Source organism: Neomonachus schauinslandi, chromosome 1, assembly GCF_002201575.2.
Source record: "Neomonachus schauinslandi chromosome 1, ASM220157v2, whole genome shotgun sequence".
In the NCBI taxonomy this organism is placed as follows: Eukaryota; Metazoa; Chordata; class Mammalia; order Carnivora; family Phocidae; genus Neomonachus; species Neomonachus schauinslandi.
In genome coordinates, this window is record NC_058403.1 from 125,608,478 (window position 1) to 125,631,278 (window position 22,801).

Below are 22,801 nucleotides of genomic sequence, written 5' to 3' on the forward strand. Positions count from 1 at the left end.
GAGTGCGAGAGAGCACAAGCAGGGTGGAGAGGTAGAGGGAGAAGCAGACTCCCCGTTTAGCAGGGAGCCTGATGTGGGGCTCAATCCCAGGACTCTGGGATCTTGACCTGAGCCAAAGGCAGATGCTTAACCAAGAGAGCCACCCAGGCGCACCTTTCCATATATTCTAAAGAATAAAAATCCTGTCTTGGAAAAATGAAAGAAAGGAAGCAAATGGAAATATCCTGACCTTTAATTCCTTTCACGATTTAGCAATTGCTTATATGATGCCTTCCCTTCTTCTTCCCCTTCCCGTTCTATTTTTTTTTATTTTAAAGAAAATGAAAATCATTTGATATTTACCCAACTCATTCTCATACAGTATCAAAGGGTAAACTCCTTGTCTAAGGGCTCCTTGTCTAAGAACTCCTTGTCTAAAGGCTCAAGGTCTGCTTCTAAGGAGCCCAATCCAAGGCACTCAACAAAAGATAAATGAATGTCCTGACAGTATCAGATAAACTTTTTGAGTGAAATACGGACATTTTTCCCCCTATGGAATTTTTATAGCTAAGCTATTTAAATAAGAATTAGGTTTTATTTTTTTAGCTCAATTGTTTTACGTTTACTACAGGTTAAAATAACAATAAGATATCAATGAAATAATGTGACTGTATTTGTCTGAGCCTCCTTTTCTACTTTCAGGGCTTCTCCTATGCCATGGTGAGTTGCTTAGATGAGACCTCATGTGTTCAGACAAGAAAGCTGTCCAGCCACTCAAACTTCCTTTTAAGCTGGAACCTACCAACCGTGGGGGGCTGTCCATGCCTCCAGGCCAGAGTTGGAATCTTAATAATTACCATTCCAGCCCAACCTGGAGCTTCCAACCCTCCCCATTTTTATTCATCTCTTGCTGCAACCTGGGAAACCAGGGATGACTTAGCAGGTACTCAGGTCATGGTCCTTTATCTAGGTCACTCTTGGACCCTTGTTTCTCTACCTTTAGGGGAAAGTGGGCACATTCTCATTTCTTCAGCTAAGCAAGGAATTTCTAAGTAAACTATAGCATCTTTCTTTCTTTCTTTCTTTTTTTTTTTTTTTTAAGTCTCAGAGGGCTCTGGTACTCTCTCCAATGTCCTCCTATAATTAGCAAGCCTCACAGCAGCTTGCACGTACCCTGAGCTCTATCCTGTGGGGAGACAGTTGTTTGACTTTGAGAGAACATCTCAGGGAAATCATTAAAGCACTTATACTCATTGTTAAACAGACTTACTGAAGATAGGACACAGGAATCTCATTCTTGCCTCTTCTCATCAAACACAGCACAATTATGTACCCAGCACTAGCATTCACTGGCAAGGTCAGAAGCATACCCTGTGCAGCAACTACATATGGACATGGGAATCACATCTAGAGCTGTTCCTGCCCTGAGGGCTCACCATCAATGTGCACCTCATGTCCTCAGAAGCATACAGCCCTACAGTAAGTGGTCCATGCAAAACTGTCTTGGGAGGTTTTACAACAGCTCAAACCACTGTGGGGGTGTGTGTGTGTGTATGTGTGTGTGTGTAGGGGGCTTTTATACCAGCTCAAACCACTGTGTGTGTGTGTGTGTGTGTGTGTGTGTGTGTGTGTGTGTGTTTTAAACACTCAGCCCTTTACTACCAACTACAGTCCTCTCTTGCCCTCACATTATGGTAAAACTTCTCCAAAAAGCTGTATAAACACAATAGTTCATTTCTTCATACCTTACTCGCTCCTGGACCCACAACCACCACCTACTGAGTACCTGTTTTGAACTGGGCAATTTGTTAAGTGCTCCATATACTTAAATTAACAACTCTATGAAGTATAGCAATTATTACGGTATAGTCTGTTGAATGATGGTCTCTCAGAAGTTATGCCTATATCTTAGCCCTGAAACCTGTGAATAGGACCTTATATGGAAAAAAAGGGTCATTTGCAGATATAATTAAGTCAAGGATCTTGAGAAGAGATCATGCTGGATTATCCAGGTGGGCCTTGAATCCAATGACAAGTGTCCTTTTAAGAGACACAAGGAAGAGGGGAAGGCCATGAGAAGACAGAAGCAGAGTTTGCAGTGACACAGTCACAAACCAAAGAACATCTTGGAGCCACCAGAATGGAAGCGTCAAGGAAGTGTTCTCCCTTGGAGCCTCTGAAGGAATTATGGCTCTGCTGACACCTTGATCTCTAACTTCTGGCCTCCAGAACTCTGAGAGAAAAAAAAATCTGTTGTTTTAGGCCACCAAGTTTGTGGTAACTTGTTATGGCAGTCACAGTTTCATAGATGGGAAAACTGATGAAGATGCTCAGGAAGCAAATGAATAGTGAGACTGGCCACAGCTCACAGGGTGCCCTGAATGGTACTGTGCTACAGTCAGAGCAAAGGCAAGGAACTTACTTTGTGAGGAGCTGTTAGGATGCCTGCAACAGATAAAGGATTTATCCTCTTGAGAAGAAAGGCTCAAAAACTTCTGAGGGAGAAGAACAAAGAGAAGAGAGTCTGTCTGGTGACGGAAACAACCCAAAGAAAAGGAAGGGGAAGGGGTGAACAGGAGGGGGAGATATGAAAGACAGCACTGCAAGGGCAATGTGTCTTAGGTTTTGGGAGCTTCTTGGATTCTAGCCTGAGAGTCTCTAGTATCCATCACATTTGTAAAGGCAATGGTTACACGTTTCAGAAAACTTTCAGATTAGATTTGCTACAAAGCAAACATAAAGTTGCTAAAAAAAAAAAATCCCTTTTCTTCATTTAAAAAATTCTGCTCAAACTTCTCTTATTCAGAACAATTTTCCAGAATTTTGCCAGATCCTGATAAGCTAGAAAATCCCCTGTTAAAACAGCCCCCACTAATGAGGCTATGTGCATTAACGAAAATTCCACTGAGTTGGAATCCGGGTGAGGACATGCTAGACTGTCTTTCACATTTCTTTTTTAAAAATTTTAAACAGGATTTGCTAAACAATGGTACAATATAACAACAAAAGAAACAAGTTATTTAAAGACAGTACTAACACGGCAACCCACATTTAGAAATTTTGCAATTTATGAAATGTTTTTATACCTTTCTCATTTAGCTCTCACAATAATCATCAAGGTAGATATTATTATACTCATCATCTGTGTATTACAGTTAAGGAAAGTGAAGTGGCTCTGGAAGGTTAAGTACTCTATGCAAAGTCCCATAATTAGTAAGACAATTGAGAGCTCAAAGTATATCCTTTAAATCCAAATCTTATGCTCTCTCCCACCATATGTTTTAGCAAAACTGTTTCCATATAGAAAGCTGAATTTACTCATGAAGAGTTAACATTTAAATTTGCATAAAGCAAGAGTTGTTTTAAGTGTGAGCATGACTTCCCTCATCTACATTCCTGCCAGCCATGTAATAGAAAGTACTTGGAAAAAAAATAAAAATAAAGTACTCAAAAGTCATAAAATTGTCTCTTTAAAATATTTTATTCCTCAGTCTTCACTGGAATTGCTTCCAATGAGAAGGTTTTAGTAAGGTATGTTTAATCTGCATAAGAGAGTTTGTTGACTTACAGAAATTTAAAAATCACAACTTAAAATAAAAAAGACATTAAATCAACATGACACCTATAAGGACCCAGTATGCCTAACTTCCTGGGTTAATGTCACATTTGAAAATGTCACTTCTTCAATTTTTCTGTGTGAATGACGTTTCCTTCAGAACCAAAGAAACCAGTTCTCCCTAGGGAACATTTGCAAATTTTTTCATAATGAAAAAAAAAATCCAACCTCAAATTCTTGATTTGCAAAAGAATTATCCAGCATGAAGTGGGGAAGAAACAGTCTTATAAAATCAAGTTCTAAAATGGACTCACTGTAGTAAATAGAGCCAAGGGCCACTCTTGTGTTTTTCCTTTGCTTTATTTCTAATCCTAGCTAGTCCATTCTTTGTGCCCTTGTTATTGCTAAAACAGAGTAAAAACTAACTTCCAGTGTATCCTGAAGAGTAACACAAAACTTCAAATTCTAACACTTTCTAATTTTACAACACTGTGATTCTGCTTGTTCCCTCCCTGACATCTCTCTTGCTCTTCCTTCCTAACTCACCCTGGTTTTGTTCCAAGATCTATTTCACCACTATGCAGCTCAAGGGATAACAGGGAAGCTGAAAGCTTCTTTCTGCTCCAAGATAGGCTTTCGTAAGTCTAAGACGATGATTTTCAAAGTGTGGTCCCAGGACCAAAGTTTTGGCATCACTGGAAATTTAGAAATGCAAATTACTGTCCCTACCCCACATCCACTGAATTGGAAACTCTGGGGGTGGGGCCCAGCAATCTCTGTTTAAACAAGTCTTCAGGTGATGCTGTTGCATGACTAAGTTTAAAACCATTGCTCTAAGCCAGTGATTCTCAACCCTGGTTGTGTATTAGAATTGTCTAATGCCCAGTCACCACACTCCCCACTCCCCCCTCTAAAGATTCTGATTTAAGTGATGTAGGGTAGGGTTTGGGAAAGGGGATTTGTTAAAAGCTTTCTAGGTGATTCTAATGTAAAGTCAGGTTTGAGAAACACTGATGAAAGCCAATCAGAATAATCCAGCCTAAAATACTGTACTGCAGTTTTGATGAAACGGATTCCTCCATTTCCGTAACGCTGACTGAACACCAAATACGTCATTACCATTATTACAGCCTCTGGTGGTAGCATGAGAGAAATGCAGGCTGATAAACTGCTCTTAGTTACTAAATAGGACATGCTCTTATTTCCTCAAGAGCAAAGTCTTTAGTAGCCTCAAGAGTGAGATTTGCAAGGGGTGGTGGACAGACAATCCAACAGCTATTGGCAGTGCAGACACACTCAACTACTATGTTTTGTAAGGGAAGGGGTGAAAATCATTTGGAAAAGAATTTGTGGTAAACCAGGATCTCAAGCCAAGCAGTCTTAATCCAGAATCCAAGCCCTTAACCATGGCTGCCACACTGTTACTCTCTGTGGAGGTTATGAACAAGCAGTGTAAAAGGCAAGGGAAGACACCTTCAATGGCGTGGAGGAGACGAAGATTCATTTCATATGCATTCATAATGCAATATGTTTCTAACATCTAGAAGAGCCTAAGTTTCTGGAGTCAATACTTGTTTGGACCTACACTGACCTGAATTTATTATTTATATCAACTCTCCCTCCTCAATCTCAGGGAAAAATTTCCTCTTACTTATCAGGAGAAACAAACCATGAAGACAGAATACATGAGCCAACTTCAGTTAGTCCAGTATATGCAGAGCATGCAACAGCAAGCAAGATGCATTAATAATAATACAGAGCATGATTTAAGAAATATAAATGCCTGAGCATAAAGCAACACTTAACTAGCTAAATAATCACTCCTTAACTCTAAGTATCCAAACAACTTTGGTTTGAATAGATATTAATATATATAAAAACTTACTTTCATAAGCTGATAATAATTATTTTAGTCTTCTTAACGATAAAGTAGCACAGTCCATAGCACCTAGGAAGAGATCAAATCTGCTAATTTAGGACTCAGTGCCTCCCTGCAGTGTCATGTTCTTAAAGGTTTGTGATGATGCTTCTTACCTTCCATTATTATTTCTTTTAATTAAAAAACTGTGATACAGCTTGGGAAAAGCAGTCTTGATCATGTCAACTCCTTCCTCTGTAGAATGGGATTAATGATAATTAATGTCCCACTTGCTTTGATATTCTGAGGTATTCCGAGGATCAAATTCTGTGAAAATGTTTTGTGAACCAGAAAGTCCTATGTAAATGTTACAGTAGAGCTCCTGGTTAGGTTGTACCCCTCTCTTCTAGACAGAAGGCCCAATAAGAAAACTTCTATGTGCTGTGTTATCTCACTCAACACTATCTTATGATAGTGGGTGGTCATATCCCATTTTACATATGAGGTGCATGGAGGTAAAGTAATTTATCTAATGTAAGCCACATACTCAGTGGTAGGGCTAGGATTTGAACCCAGGTCTGCAGCTCAGAAACCCAGGTATTCTTTGCACTAGCTTCACACCTATTTTATGGTGTAAAAAAAGAAAAATGAATGCAGTATTTGTTTTTTTTACAGAACTGTGAAGGTTTTCATCACCACCCTCATCCTCGTTTTCATTTGTTCCAAAGTATCATATAAAATATGTTAAACTTTCCCAAAGGGCTAAAACTGGCAGGATGAAACACTCAGTACTATACTGTGGAATGGAGCCCAAGAAATAAAACAAATTAGACACAGTCAATTGTTATAAAAGTAAAATAAAACCTCAATTTCCCTGCCTGCCAAAGACTGCATCCCTTACCCCCATCAGACACAAATAGCCCCAGTGACAACTGGTTGTGATGCAGTAATCCAGAGAGAGAGAGCCTGGATTTCTTGATTTCTTTCTCTCTCTCTCTCTTTCTTTCTTTTTCTTTCTTTCCTCCCTCTCTCCCTCCCTTCCTTCCTTTTAGCTTCACCTGACATCACTAATAGGATGCAAACTTTATCAATCATGGGGTTAGAACCACTCATAACTAGCCACAGGGACAGCAGAAGTGCCACACACTGATTTTTTCTGTGTGTGGTGGAGGCACCAGGCAGGATGGAAAAAATGGGCATGAACAAAGAGGTCAGAGAGACCTGGGTATGAATTTCAACTCCATCACTCACTACGTAGTCACCATGGGCCAGTCCTTAACTTACTCATCCGTTAACACTTCTTCATTTGCCTCTGGAATGAATGAGATGATATAGGTAAGCTGATAAGCAGATGTCTGTGAACACAGTTGGCACTCAAGAGTGAGCAGACTCTCTGATGATAAAGACAACTCATGAACTCACTCATGTCCATTAGTAAGTGCTTTTTCATTTTTTTTTTTTTTTAACAAATTCTGTAGTAGACTAAAGAGGACTATAAATTCTTACTATTCTTCCCTTTGAGAGTTGGAGTCCAATACCTCTCCCCTTGAATAAGGGATGGTCTTAATGACTCCTTTGGCCAATACAGTGTGATTGAAGTATTGCTCTTGGGTTTCCCAGCCTAATTCATAACAAGACTTGTAGGTTTTGCCCTGGCCTCATAGCTGTGAGCTGCCATGTAATAAGTCTGACCACCCTGAAGCCACTACGCTGTGAAGAAGAAGCCCTACTTAGTCACGTGAAAAGGCCTCAGGGAAAAAAGATGTTGGGTGGGCCCCAGGCTAGTCCAGCCTCCAGGACACTTTACCAGGTTTTCCCCCCAAATTAAAAACATAAATTTTCTGAGTTACATAAGGTAACATAGTAAGTTTATATTGACCCTGTAGTTCTCAAGTCTGTTTCAGACACTGAAAAAATAACATATTGTTTGTGGACACCTTTAATCCAACTGTAACTTAATAATAATTGGCTGAGGAAAGACATATACCAGCTCTTGAGTGCCTATGTGTGCCAGAATTTAAGTTAGCTTGGGTTTTACCAAATATCCAATTCTCTTAAGAAAAAAATGCTATACATAACAAGCCCTCATCTCTATGAAATTGTGAAAAACATTCTCTGAAGTCAGACTAATTGACCCAGTGTCCCAGTGCTTGACCCTCCCAGCTCTACAAATCTGGACTCCCACAGCCAGCTACCTTGTAACCAGGGTTGTTTATTAAGAGCCACCACCACCTACCTCCTAACTAGCTGGAATCTACCTACACTGGGCTGCTTGCATTTCCAGGCAAGCCTGAAAACAATGAAACTGTTAAGACAAAGTTGATTTCTGCAGATATCTAGTTAATGTTTGAGGAGAACCCCTTCAGTTTTCACACATGCTCCACTTGGGAGGATGGGCCTCATTAGCATAAGACTTGATCTCTGACTCATGGAATACTTAACTGAAGCCTTTCAAATCATATACGACCTTATAACATTACGCAAACTTCAGGGCATACAATCAGCATAGGTGAACTCAACATTTTGCTGCTTTCCAAATCTACTAAGCTCTCTTTCATTTCCTGTTTCTTCCTCCTGCAAAACCTGCTTCCCCTTCTGGGGTGGGGTGGGTGGGGTGGGGTGGGGTGTGTGTGTGTGTGTGTGTGTGTGTAATCCTATTTAACTTTCAAATGTCCACTCTCCCATCAAGGCAGAGTTAATTATTCTGTGATGACATTGCTTCTTCAATCTATAAAATCTTTTTTCTAACAAGCAAGTTTACCATTTAAAAAAAGGCAACAGATACAGATGTAGTGAAAAGAAGGGCCACATGCACCCCAATGTTCATAGCAGCAACATCCACAATAGCCAAACTGTGAAAGGAGCTGAGATGCCCTTCAACAGATGAATGGATAAAGAAGATGTGGTCCATATATACAATGGAATATTACTCAGCCATCAGAAAGGATGAATACCCAACTTTTACATCAACATGGATGGGACTGGAGGAGATTATGCTAAGTGAAATAAGTCAAGCAGAGAAAGTCAATTATCATATGGTTTCACTTATTTGTGGAACATAAGGAATAGCAAGGAGGACATTAGGAAAAGGAAGGGGAAAATGAAGGGGGGGAAACCAGAGCGGGAGATGAACCATGAGAGACTATGGACTCCAGGAAACAAACTGAGGGTTTCAGAGGGGAGGGGGATGGGGGGATGGGTTAGCCCAGTGATGGGTATTAAGAAGGGCACATATTGCATGGAGCACTGGGTGTTATACACAAACAATGAATCATGGAACACTACATCAAAAACTAATGATGTACTGTATGGTGACTAAAAAAGGCAACAAACCCACAGTTCTACAGGATGCATGGAGAAAGAACATGAGAGAGTCCATATAAGTTGGCAATATTTCACCAGGCTGAAAACAGGGTGATGTGATCTGTGTTTCAGGGATTAGAATTCAGTGGCAGAATAAGTTAATTAAAACACCTAACCAAAATGCCTTCTATATGTAAAGTGCTTTGCACTGGGGGTGCAACATAACCTGAACTGATAAATTCTAAGGGGGAACTGGTGATTTGCATCTCAATCTCTTATGTTATTTTCTTGGCAAAAAGTTAAAAAGGAACCATCCAGTCTAGGAAAGATAGATCTTCTGTGTACTTCAGCAAGAACCAGACAAGCAGAATGAACTCCAGGTTTTTCCAACTCAATGGCTTTGGTTTAATCTGGAGTGGGCAGTGTCTATTGTCCTAAATGGATCAACCTGAACATCAAACCCACCAACTGGTATTGGCTTTTACATTCATTCAGTAACAACTGCAATTCCAAAGGCTATACAGTCACTCTGGGGCACCTGGAGATTTGTGGCACAACCCCCAAAACACATGAGCAACATGCATAAAATCATAATCACTCTTCATTCTACCATCAAACCTAAAGAAATCACATTTTTATCACTTGTTATTTAAGGACACACATAACTAAGCAAAACATTCCAAGCCAAAGGCTGTATAGTCACCAAATGGTAATGGGTTCTATGTGACAATACCCATAAAACACAGTCTACCATTCCTTCTCCATGAGGAACCTACAGAAGCTCATACTGGAACCCTTTATTCTGCCACAAAACCAAGAGCAATAATGTTTTTGACACTCATTCTTGAATTAACTATCCTTAACATGCCAATTTAGATTATTATAACAGTCTACATTACAACTGAGGCCCAAACAACAGGATGACTTAATGCTTGATACTTTAAGTACCTAGACGAAGCAGAGGGAAAATTTTCTATTGAGCAAACCCTGGTCTTCCTCCAGAAAATGTTTAAGTTTCTGGCGCTGGACAAATAACAACAAAGGTATAGTCTAAAAGAAATGCGATATCAACTTACTTAACGGTTGGCAATAGAGGGCCTGTAAACTTCTCTTCATGGTATCATCTGGTCCTGCTTGTCCTCCAGTTTATTCATGATTCTGTCTAGGAAATTGGGAAAAGAAAATTGTCACACCTGGCGAACGTAAGTCAATTCAACAATCAGAAAGAATTCCACTCAACATGATCCTGGTTGTAAAGCCTAAAATCCCTGACTTTGAAGAGGAAAATCCTTGGAATGGATATACCACAGTCTAATTAGATGTTATATAAATACTAATTGATCAATTGGTTAAAACCTGAAACTATACATATCACTAAAGGAAACTCATGGGCAATCAGACAATGAGTGTCTGACTTAGGAACTTTTGAGGACTTCAAATTAACCTCCCCCTGAATCTCTAGTTTTTAAACAGGAGAAACAAAAAATTTCTAATCTTATTCCCGTTATGGTGTTCAACCAAACAAAACAACCCAAAAAGCTTCACCACACTTGAAGTTGTATTATGTTAAATAACTTTTCCATTATTTTCTCGTTATAAAGCATAATCCAGTATAGAATGTTTGGAAAATGTAACTAAACGAAATAGAGATAATATATAAGAAAATACAAAATTACCTCTCTCTGCAGCCTTTCAATGTGCACTTCTATTGGTCTATCTCATTTTATTATATTTTTTGTTTGCTTTTAAGTAGGCTCTATGCTCAATGTGGGGCTTGAACTCACCACCCTGAGATCAAAAGTCATATGCTCTACTGGACTGAGCCAGCTAGGCACCCTCTCTATTGTACATTCTAATTTTTCTTCCTAGCAGAAAAATATTCTTGTGTTTATTTTAAGTGGCACACAGTATTTCCTTAAGGTAACTTCTCATTAGACTACAACTTACTCAATGATGGAAATTTATAGTTTCTTTACATCCTTGCCAATAAATAGCAAATATTTCATCTCATTGTTCTAATTTGCATTTTATAAGTCTATTAATCATTTGTCTTTTTAAAATTTTTAGTTCACATTTGACAAAGATTCCTTTTTTTTGGTCAAAGATTCTTTAGTAAGGCTCCTGAACCTTTTAGTAAGGCTCCTGAACCTTCTCCTAGGTCCATCCATGAACTTCCTTAAAAAGCCTAGTTTTAGCAAGAATTAGATTAGCAAACTGCTAAGTCAGTTTGACCAGAACCCTCTACTCTCAATATCTGATCAGGTTCCTTATCCTCCATCAATCCCCAGGTGATAATTACCCTGGCCTGTCTTTAGCAAGAATCTTATTAGGTTAGTTTAGCCAGAATCCTTTACCCCTGATGTTTCCTCTCAGTAATTTTCTATCCACTGACCACCCCCCCACCATCCTTGGCTATAAATGGCCACCTGCCCAAGTTGTATTTGGAGTTGAGCTCAATCTCCCCCACTGTAAAATCCCACTGCATTGTTCCCTATACCTATCCTGATGGTCCTGAATAGAGCCTGACTCACCATCTTTAACAAATGTCACTGAATATCTTCTTCTTTAACACTTTAATGATTCTCTACTGGCATGCTGGGTTATTTTCTCATAATACCTCAAGTGAAACTAATTTATCTTTCAAATGTTTTTATTGAGATATAATTCATGTATTATAAAATTCAGCCTTTGAAGTATACAATTCAGTGGTCACTAGTATTATTCAAGTTGTGTAACCATCATCAGTACCTAATTCCAGAACATTTTTCATCACTCTAAAAAAAAACAAAAACAGAAACAAAAAACTCCCCCAAAACAAAAAACCAACCAAACTAAAAAAACAAAACCCCAAAACTGCTATGTTTATTAGCAGTCATTTCCCTTCTCCCCTCCTCCCAGTCCCTGGCAACCACTGATCAACTATAGATTTGCCCATTCTGTACATTTCACATAAATAATATATAATGCATAGTTTTTCTATATGGCTCTCTTACTTAGCATAATGTTTCTTAGAACCATCCATGTTGTAAATCATGCTTTTCCCCCCTTTTTGTAAGAATTAGAAATACAAACACACACACTCACACACAGCCATGGTTAGAGAGGCCTTCCTTAGTCCAGGATTACATAAATAGTTGCCTGTATTTTCTTTTGGTATTTCTGGATTTCCTTTAGATTTGTTTCTGGACTTTGTGTTATATTTTACATCTGTTTGCTCATTCTTCCACTATAACAAAAAGAGTTTGATTAAATTAAACTCTTGGTAAAGTTAATCCCCCCATTATTACTCTTTTTAAGATTTATCTTGTTCTCTGAATGTTTTTCCCTTAAATTAACTTTATCATTTTATTAAATTCCAGAAAAAATATCATTGGTATTAGAGTTGTACTTATCTTCTACTTGCTTTAAAGACTTGATCTCTTCAAAACCAAGTGTGGTGAGGAGAAAGAATATTTTAAAAGTTGTAGCTCTGAAGATCAGAAGAATTTAGAGAGAGAGAAGCACTTTTTTGGGGTGTATGCACAATAACTCAATGACTATGTAAAGCCCCACCCACCACCCTAAGTGTGATCTGGATGAGGAAGAGGTCGAGAAAGACATAAATTTTTCTCCGTTATAAAATAACAGGAGATTTCAGTTCTGACAGGCTAGGAAAGAGGGGGTTAGCAGTCCAGAAATCAGAGGCTGAAGAGATGATACACAAGACATGCTGAGAGACGGAAAAAGAGCAATTCCAAAAGACAGAAATAGGTGGGACCTAAGAATAAAAGATAAAATGAGAAATTCCCCAGGGAGGAATGTATAAACTTTAAACTTTAAAATGTATCAAATTTTTCATTGCTTGTTTTATGCTGTTGTTTTTACTTATACACTACATTTATTCTCCCCTACAATGCTTATCTACCACTAGTACCCTCAAAATCTCAGCAAAAGTCTTATACAAAATAGTCTAATAAGTGGTGCTCAGCTGGGCAATGACAGAACAGAGACTACGTCTTAAGACAAGGGTGACCAGGAACAGGAAGGGGCCACAGGAGTCATAAGCAATGGTTAGTGGGCATCTGTGGAGGACTGAGGACATTGTAAGTGCTCAATTATAAAGCAAGTAAATATATGAATGAATAAATGATTAAGTAACAGGAGAGCAGAGAAACAGTTGTTTATATTGATCAAGGCAAATGTAAGCCCCTTTGTCATCTCTAGAAATGCTTAGAGGTTTCTGAAGAAGTCAGATTTTTGACAATACATGCAACAGAACCATTTTATTCACATATCAAAGAAACAACTGAGCTTATAAATCCAGGACACTTGGTATATCTGGCTTACACAGGATTATCCCAACTACAAGCACCATATGGCTTGTATTTATTCAAAATTAATCTTTATTTAGATCTTTTTTGTGGATTTTATAGTTTTGTACTGCTTTTCCTTTACTTGAGTTCTATAGTCTAGTCAGATTCATTCCTAGGCATTTATATATATATACTTGCCACTGTGATGGAATTTCTGCTTCCATTGTATCTTCGAATTACCTCTATATGAAAATGACTCAGTTTTGTATATTCATTTTGTGACCTAACCAAACTCACTTAGTTCTAATGATGGTTTCTCACCTGAGTCTCTCGGGTCAGTTGTTCTGCTTTGGATAGACACAATGGAGAGGCACAATGAGATTCCATCTAAAGCCATTTTTTAACCAGATAGTAGGAAACATTCATTGTAATCTGGTCCCTCAGGGAATAACTTAGGACCTCCAAGGATGACAACGAATTTCTGGGATGAAATTCTAAGAAAGTACAGTTTACAGTCAAGAGGTTGAAGAAAAGAAAAATAAGAGAGGATGATGATGCAAATATTTGCCCAAACATGCAGATACAGCGGCATAGATGGGGCCCTCACTGATAACTAGTTCAGAGTAAACAAAGAGGTGCAAGTAACCTGAACCACTCCTTGAAGAAGGTGAGCCTAACAGAATCCTGCCTCTCCCCTCTTTGGCTTAAATGGAACACTTATATCTAGTCCATTGATACAGGAAGGGACATTTTTCTCTTTCATAGATCACTTAAAATGTTTCAATTAGAAATGTCCATGTAGCAGGGAAAAAGTAATAAAGAGGCAAATGAAAAGCTCTTATGTGAACTTGAAATGACAAGTTCATAGAGAAAAGGACTAGCCAGGAAATCCTGGAAAACAACATAAAAACATACTCTGAAGCCTCTACATAATCAAAAACTATTTGCTATTAATACATGAATAGACCAAATTATATATGGAAATTTATACGGTAAAGGCAGCATATTAAATCAATAGGCAAAAAAGATGAACTTTTGAGATAATAGCAGAGTATACAGGAAAAGACAAAATTGTACTAATTCCAAATATGATACACCAGCATAAATTCCAAAGGACCAGACCTTTAAAGGTAAAAAAAAAAAAAAAAAAAAAAAAAGTATACAAATACTACAGTAAAGGGTAAATTCTTCTACTGGGAGTAGAGAAGCTTTGTTAAATCTAAATCAAAGTTTGAAGCAATAAGGAAAATATAAACTTTATTACATAAAAAATTACAAAGTAAAAACTATAATACAAATGAAAACACAAATAATATACAAATAAATGAAAAAAATACAAATGAAAACCTAGAAAAAATGTTCAGCTTATAAAAAGCAAAGAGTTAATATCCCTAAAATTTATTTGTAACCCCCAAATCAATTCTCACAGTGCCTTAGCAATCATTTGCATACATACTCAGAGTGGGGAAAATTTGAATTGCTCAACACACATGTTCCCAGTTGAGGTCAAACAAGGCAGTGCTCTGTCATCACCATCTTCTCCCTCTTCTTGTTTTAGCTCTCATACTGTGAACAAGTGTCCTTTCCATAGGCTATTTAGTACCATGTTTTTAGCATTTTTTGTACTTTTTTTCTTGTTATCTTTGTTTGAAATGGTCCCCAAGCATTGTGCTGAAGCACTGTCTAGTGCTAAGTGCAAAAAGGCATGAGTTATGGTGCTGTTGGCTATAAGTTAAAAACTAATGAATTAATAGTATATATTACATAAGGTATCTAGAAACACTGTTTCTATAAACAAAAACACATAACCTAAGGTTATTTATGGATCAATTGACAAAAATATGACCTGAGGCTCACAGAAACCTAACCCTTTATTTCCCCTGAGAGCAACAGCTTAGTATTTGTGAAAACTTTACAGAATATAACTACCATGAATCACGAGAATCAACTGAATTTGAGATGAGCTTTAAAATATTTTGTGAGGCAAAGAATGAAGATGACCAACAATTCAGGTGAATAATAGAGCTGGCACAAAACAGAACAATGGCTCTCCAACGCTTTAGGACCCAGGAAGAGCTGATTAAACTGATGGCCAACACACATTATGGTGCCTTTGGAAAATGAGGGGAGAGAAGAACAGGAGAGTTGACAATATCAACTAACCTCACAGGCCTCCAAAAAAGTTTGGTAAGGAGCACACATTTCCATTTTATAGGCAAGGACACAGATACCAAAAATTCTGTCTTTGCTCGAGATCACGCCTATCAGCTGTGAGGACCTTGAATTAGTTTCTAGACTCCTCTGATCAGTGGATTTCTTGTTTGTAAATGGGTAAGAACAGTACTTAATATGCTTGCTGCAAAGACTAGACAATGCATGCAAAGCACTTGTCCCTGTGCCTGGCACACAACGAGGGCTCAAAGCAAATACCTAATAGCAGAAGGCAGGATAATGACACATTAGGCCACAGCTCACCAACCATCTCTTAATTGTGCTTTCCCTAAACTAGATATGAAGCAAAGACTTTGGAATATCAACCAAACAGTCCCTTTTGTTAGATCCAGTGTCTTATCTAAATTGAATTTAGAATTTACTTTTATGGTGTAAGTTAGACTTTAAGTTGTTATTCATAATTTATACCTTTGTCTTCCTTACAAAGGATCTAAGGAGGCTTACTAATAGATGCAAGTTGTATAACAGAATTAACATATCAACGCACATTAATAATATCAGAAAGGGAGATCCAAAATTATGTGGAGAAAGGGGGGATTAATTTTACTACAGGGGCGCCTGGGTGGCTCAGTCAGTTAAGTGTCTGCCTTCAGCTCAGGTGATGATCCCAGGGTCCTGGGATCGAGACCTGAGGGCTCCCTGCTCAGTGGGGAGTCTGCTTGTCCCTTTCCCTCTGCCTCTCCCCACTGCTGGTGCTCTTTCTCTTTCTCTGAAATAAATAAAATCTTTAAAAAATTTTTTTACCATAAAATGTAATTGGACAATACATTTCTCTCAGAGGTTCCTAAAAATAAAGGCAAAAAAGATAGCATTATTTTTTTTTTCTGGCTGCATAAATAGAGGCACAGTTTGTATTCTGTTCAGAAATACTACCCTTAAAAAAAAAATACTACCCTTTTCTGACACTAACTTCTAAGATAAGATCGTTAGACAATTTTTGATAAGCATTAGCATCCTCAATAGCAGTTTTATAGAATATGAACAGAATATTCTTGGCATGGCTGCTCCTTATCAACCCACAATAAAAGCTAAAGTCATGTGGTAAGTAGTGATTCAGGGAAAGCATTTCATGAGCCAGGCACACCATGCTGTAGGGGAAAAAATCAGATCACTGAGTAGCTTTGCCATGTGCCCTTGATCAAGTTACTTAACTTCTCTGAGCATCAGCTCCCTCATCTGTAAATGAGGCTGACTCCTAAATCAGAAGATTGCTGAGAGAATTAAATGAAGTAAAGCACCTCCTGTGTATCTAGTACATTGCATGGTGTCTCTCCCTTTTTCCCAAGCGAATGGTATATAGACATGCTGCTTTTGATCTTGTGAAGATAGAGAAAACTAGGAAAATGAAAGGAACTGATATTCAGCAAGTCACCCCAGGGCCTGAGAATCACGACCACTGGATTACTTCAGGAAAGCAAATATGAAGGTTTCTTGGCTCACTTACATCATATGTCATAAATGGATGCATGTAACCAGAGGGCTAAGTTTGGGTTATAATATGTTTTTAGTCAAATTCTTTTGATACAGATGATTTGCATATTAAACAGGAATATCCTTTACTTCCATAAAGAGATGTTATCATTTTCCTGAAACTTGTGGCCCTCCTAATCTTTCTTCCAAATTTTCTCGTTTTGAGCAAGAAATATTTCACTTTTCTCTGAACCTATGATCAACAGTGTGAGCCTGATTACAGTCTGTCATTTTGCCTCAATCCTGGGAGTTTATAGGAAATAGTGGTGACTATGGTGAACTTGAAAGCATGAGGGAATGGTATTTTTAGGCTGCAGCCAATTGTGAGCAGGAAAAGTCTTTTCTCCCTTAAGCTGAAAATCTTCACAAAAATTTTCCCCCTAAATTTTCAAGAGAAGCCATATATTTAGATGTCTCTCCCTATTTTAAAATACTAGCAATTAATTCACATGGGGCAAGACTATAAGCCAAAAAAAAAAAAAAATAGAGGACAGTGTGATTTCTGATTAATAAAGGCTTTCCTGGGGGCGCCCGGATGGTTCAGTTGGTTAAGCGTCTGCCTTCGGCTCAGGTCATGATCCCAGGGTCCTGGGATCGAGCCTCACCTTGGGCTCTCTGCTCAGGGGAGCCTGCTTCTCCCTCTCCCTGCCCCTAGCTCCCCTTGCTTGTGCTCTCTCTCTGTGTCAAATAAATAAAATCTTTAAAAAAAACATAAAGGCTTTCCTGGTGCAGAAGCTGCATGAGCACTTTTCTACAAACTGAGGAGAATGATGTCTATATGAGGATCCTACTGATGGAGGAAGCAGTGCAGATCTAACCTCCACCCAGGCTAGTCCTCCAGCAACCCTGGGAGCCAGGATCTCACTCAGTAAACTCTGAAGGATAAAAACCACTTCCGTAGTGCTCCTTTCTCCTTTCCTCTCTCCCCCTTCATATTTTCTTCTCTGAAAAATAAAATACTGGAGGCTGTCAGATCCATGAGATGCTGAATTCCAAACCCAAAGGCAAAAACTGTTCACCTTCTACTAAGGAAAAGCCTACAAAAAGGAATCAATTAATGTGGATTCTGCTTGGAGGACTGAGAAGTAACTGCCTGAGTGTTCCTCAAGACCAGCTGGAGTTTATTTGCATGTGCTGGGGGAGAGGGTTCTGCTGTCCAGGGCCACTGAAGTCAGCAATGGGGTAAAAATAGGACCAGGAGCTTGAGGCTTATTGGAATTACACAGGCTTCTTTCTTCTAGCATTACAGTGTATTAAGGCCATTTATCTCATTTGAGGAGACAGAAAGGTGCTTCTGTAAGGTGAAGAATACATACCACACTTTCCCTTTTCTGGTTTTGGTATTAAAGACTGTACAGTGAGGTCAGGGAATTAAATGATATTGTAGCAATGCCAAGTACTAAAGGAGGACGTTTCATCATTTTGACTGCACTGCTTATAAAAAAGATTATTTCCTCTCCACAGCAAACACATTCATTTTTCTTTTTTCTTTTGCACTGCCTGAAAAACATCTCCAGAGATTGAATTTTGGGTCCTAAAAATATATGTATTTCCTTTGGGAAGCAGGCATTTGTCCTAAAAGATGTGCCAAGTTTTTACAATGGAAACGGAGGGAAAGCCATATGAAATAGGCAAAATTCTCATCAGAATGTTTTACATGTGGAAAGAACATTTAAATCATGATGTATACTTTGAACATGCAACACACTTCAGTATGTGAAATTAGTCATAATATCATACTCCTTGCTAAATTTTAATTTTGATCTCAAAAACACTTCTTTTTCTTCCATTCCTTGTGCTTAGCTTCTCCCATCCCACTTCAATCCACATAAAGACTTCTGTAATTTTTGAGCTAGTGTGAAGACAGTTTTAGTTTGTGGTTTTGGTTTAATCTTTCAAAATATCTAATTTATGACAGGTGATTCCATAGGATAGGTAGTCCGTTCAATGCACAGCTGGGATAAAAATTCAAATGAAATGAAAAATTACATGGGCAAGAATGAGGTGGGCCAGTATAAAACAGATATAGCCTGAGGTTTGAGGTTCTATGGGTTCTACCTCAGTCTGCAGGCAAGGCCATCAGAGGAGGGCAGTGCTGTCTGCTACCAATTCAAAGATGTCCTGCAGCTCAGTGTCTGTAGTGTGCAAAGTCACTCCCTATGTGGTCACCCCTATGCCACCCACAACACCCAGGGAAGGGAGGAACAGATACAGCCATTCCCTGAAGAGCATGGATTAAGAGCACAGGTAAGATCAGTGTGGGCAAGTTCAGTCCCACAGTGAAGTCACAATATTCCCAGCATTTCTGATGATTCTCAACGTTATGCTCTGCTCCAGGACGCTTGAAGAAAATAATACATTTCATCTCATCTGTGAGGGACTTAAACAGCTTATTTAACTACATTGATAATTAGACTTTGCTTTAATAACTGGATGGGCTAGAATAAATATCTAGAACTACCAAAATTAGTATTTCCAAAACTAGCTGATGGTCAAAATCTATTTTTAAAATAGATTCCTAAGTCTTTCCCTCAGGAATTCCAATCCCAGGTTCTTAGATGGAGCAATTATGAAAGGCTTCTAAGATGGCTCTTCTGATCAGCCAAGGTTGGAAATCAAGAACCTAATCTAGTACTTCTTAATCCTGACTGTACATTAAGAATCCTGGAGACATGTACTGGATCAATTAAATCAGACTTCCCTGGGCTTCTAATGTGTAGTCAGTCAAGAACCAGGGACGCTTACCCCAGCCTAAAAGAGCACTAGAGCCACAGTGAGGCCAGTCCTGCTTGTTCTCATTCCTGAGACTGGCATTTTACGAGAGATGGAGGAAGTGGGATGATTGATGAAACCACATTTGCAAGTTATGTTTAAAACAGAAAATGACTGATTCAGTGTTTCTTAAATATTTAGATCCACAGCCTCTCATGCAATTTAAGTTTTATGCAACATGAGTTCTTTGTGATATTTTACCCACTCTATCTCTGATACACCTCTCACTTTTTCTTGCTACTTGGCTTCATAGGGATGTCAGGAAGATTAAGGAGATAATGACTAAAAAGGGAGAGAGAATGAGGTTCAGTGAAGTAAAGAGGGTGTGGAAGCTACATGCAGACTAAGAGACTTGGCATAAAGCTGAAACCACCCTTATCGTCAAATCACTTGTTCCCAAGGTAGACTGATGTTCCTTTTCCTGAAGACTGCATTTACAGGGGAAACAGTGGTGAGCCACGCCACAAATTCTGAGCGGGAGCAGGGAGGATAGGCCACACCGAAAGGGCCTCCTTCCTGTGGCGACCATAACCAACCGCACAGAAAGAAGCAGGGCAAGAAGATACAGTATAAGCAGCAATTAGGCTGGAGATCCTTTTCTTTGGAAAATAACGAGTACTGCAAAGTACTAAATACTGTGTTAGTTGCACAGACTGGAGCTGGGAATAAAAGCAAATGAGACCTGATCCTTGCCCTCAAGGAGCTTACAGTTTAGCAGGGGGAACAAATATCATGGCAAAAATCACTCTATAGCCAGTTTTGCCCCACCCGCTGTATTAGACAAATTATTACACCATATTCTAGAAAATTATAACAATTTAGACACTGAGACTCAAGAAGGGTAGCACATTTTCTATTAGTAAAACAGGCATCACACCTATGTTGCAGGATTGTTCTGAGAATGAAATAACACATCCACAGAGTCTGGAGCATAGAAGTACAAGAAGCATGCCCTATACCTTCACAGTAAGGAAAAAATGACATTTTTCTGGAGAGTAGCAGGATGAGGTTTTTGAGGGAGATGGGGTATGAGCTAAATTTGCAAGGCTAAGAAGGATTTTGACTAGTAAAGGTAAAAAAGTACAAAGGTACTGAGTGAGGACAGTGAGGCAGGAGTTTGAGAATGAGTACATTGAACAACAGAAGATCTACCCCTGGCTGCTTTAAAACTTCCTAAACAGTGCAGTTTGAATATGGGACTCTCTAGCTTCTCAAATGAGGTTGGACCAATGTTCTCATTTTCTGGGGGAGAGAAGGCTATATGGAGGAGAGGACAAGACTGATAGGGAAATAGCAGGCAGTAGTTGGGAAGCAGAGAGATAGAGGCTGGGTCCCCAAGGCTCAATCTTCCCAGACCAGAACAACAAAATAAATGCCTACTAACCATAAGATAGCTGGAATCTCACTGTCTTGTAAGTCCCAGACAGCTACAGGACCCAAAATCATCCCCGTTGATATTTATACAGCATTAGACAACTGCCACTGGGTGGTGTCAAACCCAAGTTTACACCTGGATAGATGTGATCATGCAGCTGGATCCTCAAATTGCTAGAGCTAGCTATGTAGGCTCATTCTCACCATTTCATTAACTTCATAATAATGTCACCACAGTGTTTATACCAGTCGTACTAGAAATGTAGTCCTCAGGCCACCAGCAGCACCCAGGAAGTTGTTAGAAATGTAAATTATCAGGCTCTATCCTAGACTGCTGATTCAGAAAGAAACTCCTGGGGTAGAGCCCAGCAATCTATGCTTCAACAAGCCCTCCAGGGTACATGCTAAAGTTTGAGAACCTTTGCTTTTCAGAAGTGAATTTCTGGACCCATTATGCTATGGCAGGGTTTTACTCTTCAACTGTTACCTGGACAAATCATTTACAACTTCAAAGGACCAATAAATGAGGAAAGAGGGAGTTGGAAGAGAAAGGCCCATTTCCAAGGTCTCTTTCAACTGTAACATATATAATGCATCAGTTCACCAGCGGGGAAAATGTTCACAGTTCATTAGTTCAAACAGATTGTTGGTGCTGGCATTTGTGGCTCTTGTTGAGAGCATTAGCATAGCGTGTTTGAATTATAATGACTAATTTGAAAATACCACCCATCTCCATTATTCCAACTTTTTAAGCTCATAATATTAATGCTGCATGAGTAAAACCCACATGGGGGTGGCATGTATTAAAACATGGGCTTTGTAGTAGAAAAACCAACAAAATGATTGCAATGTATTTCCTAGTCTGTTTGGTTATACACATCCATAAGAACTAGACCTTTCACTGAATTAAAATTATAAACACAAGCTGCCAGAATGGATTTAAATGATTAAATCCTAGAACTACTTTCAAATAAACCCTCTTACCCAGAATCTAGAAGACTTAACAATGACAGTCAATACTTAAAGGTGAGTCAAATGTGTAAGCCATTTGTGCCTTGCAAATCAGCCCAAATCAGAAGCATAAAATTCAGGTCTCTAAAGTTTGAAGAAAACTGAGTTATACCTCAAAGAAATCAGACTTGGGATGAATCAGGAATTTTAAGAACAATTAGCCATCTGTTTTCCAGTACTGTCCCTCCTCAAGCTATTGATACACACAAACATTTGGATGTAGGCTATGCAAATTAAAATGTAAGTTCTGGGAAGGTGGAAATTTTGTTTGTCTTGTCTACTGCAACGTCCTCAGTGCTTAGAATAGGCTCAGGCATATAGTAGGTATTCAGTAAATGCATCAGTGATCCTACAAAATTGATACACGTGGCACTGTCAAGCAGAATTTTCTGCAATGATAAAAAAGTTCTGTAGGTTATATTGTCCAACACGGTAGCCATTAATTACAGGTGGCTACTGAGCACTTAGAACATTGCTAGTATAACTGGCGAAAGAATTTTAAATTTAAAATTAAATAGCTATAAGCACAGTCAGAGAGGCTGAGGAAAAGGAGTATGTGTGGGTGGGGCATAGAAAAACAATAGTGAGTGCATAATTCAAGAAACTTAATTATTATTTCTGACCGGGGAAGTGTTTCAGATAAGTGCAGATAGGGTGGACAATGCTTCCTGGGCTCCAGATTCTTTCCACTTTCCCTAAAGTCCATGGCAGCAATTGTTGAGGCAGGGAGGGCTGAATTTCAGATTTAAGATGAGACCGCATTCCTCAAACACCAGGGACAAGGTGGTGTTGAGCCCATACACGAAAAAGCTGGTGGAAGAGTGACTGCTGTATGGCCAAAGACGCCAAGTGTCTGCAGAAACAAAAGCAGTGAAGAACTTAGGACTTCTCTCTTGGCTCAGCTTACTCTTGTGCTCTCCATTCAAATATTTTCTAATGCTCCCTAAGTGCCAG

General features: G+C 38.9%; 1 long non-coding RNA gene across 1 annotated transcript in view; it reads right to left on the reverse strand.

The window, feature by feature from the left end:
• The window catches only part of LOC110570741, a 237,521-nt gene that overhangs the window by 25,262 nt on the left and 189,458 nt on the right, over positions 1 to 22,801 (reverse strand). Inside the window, exon 3 of the long non-coding RNA XR_002479744.1 lies at positions 9,773 to 9,858. This is a non-coding gene — a long non-coding RNA (uncharacterized LOC110570741). The remainder of the gene's footprint in view (positions 1 to 9,772; positions 9,859 to 22,801) is intronic.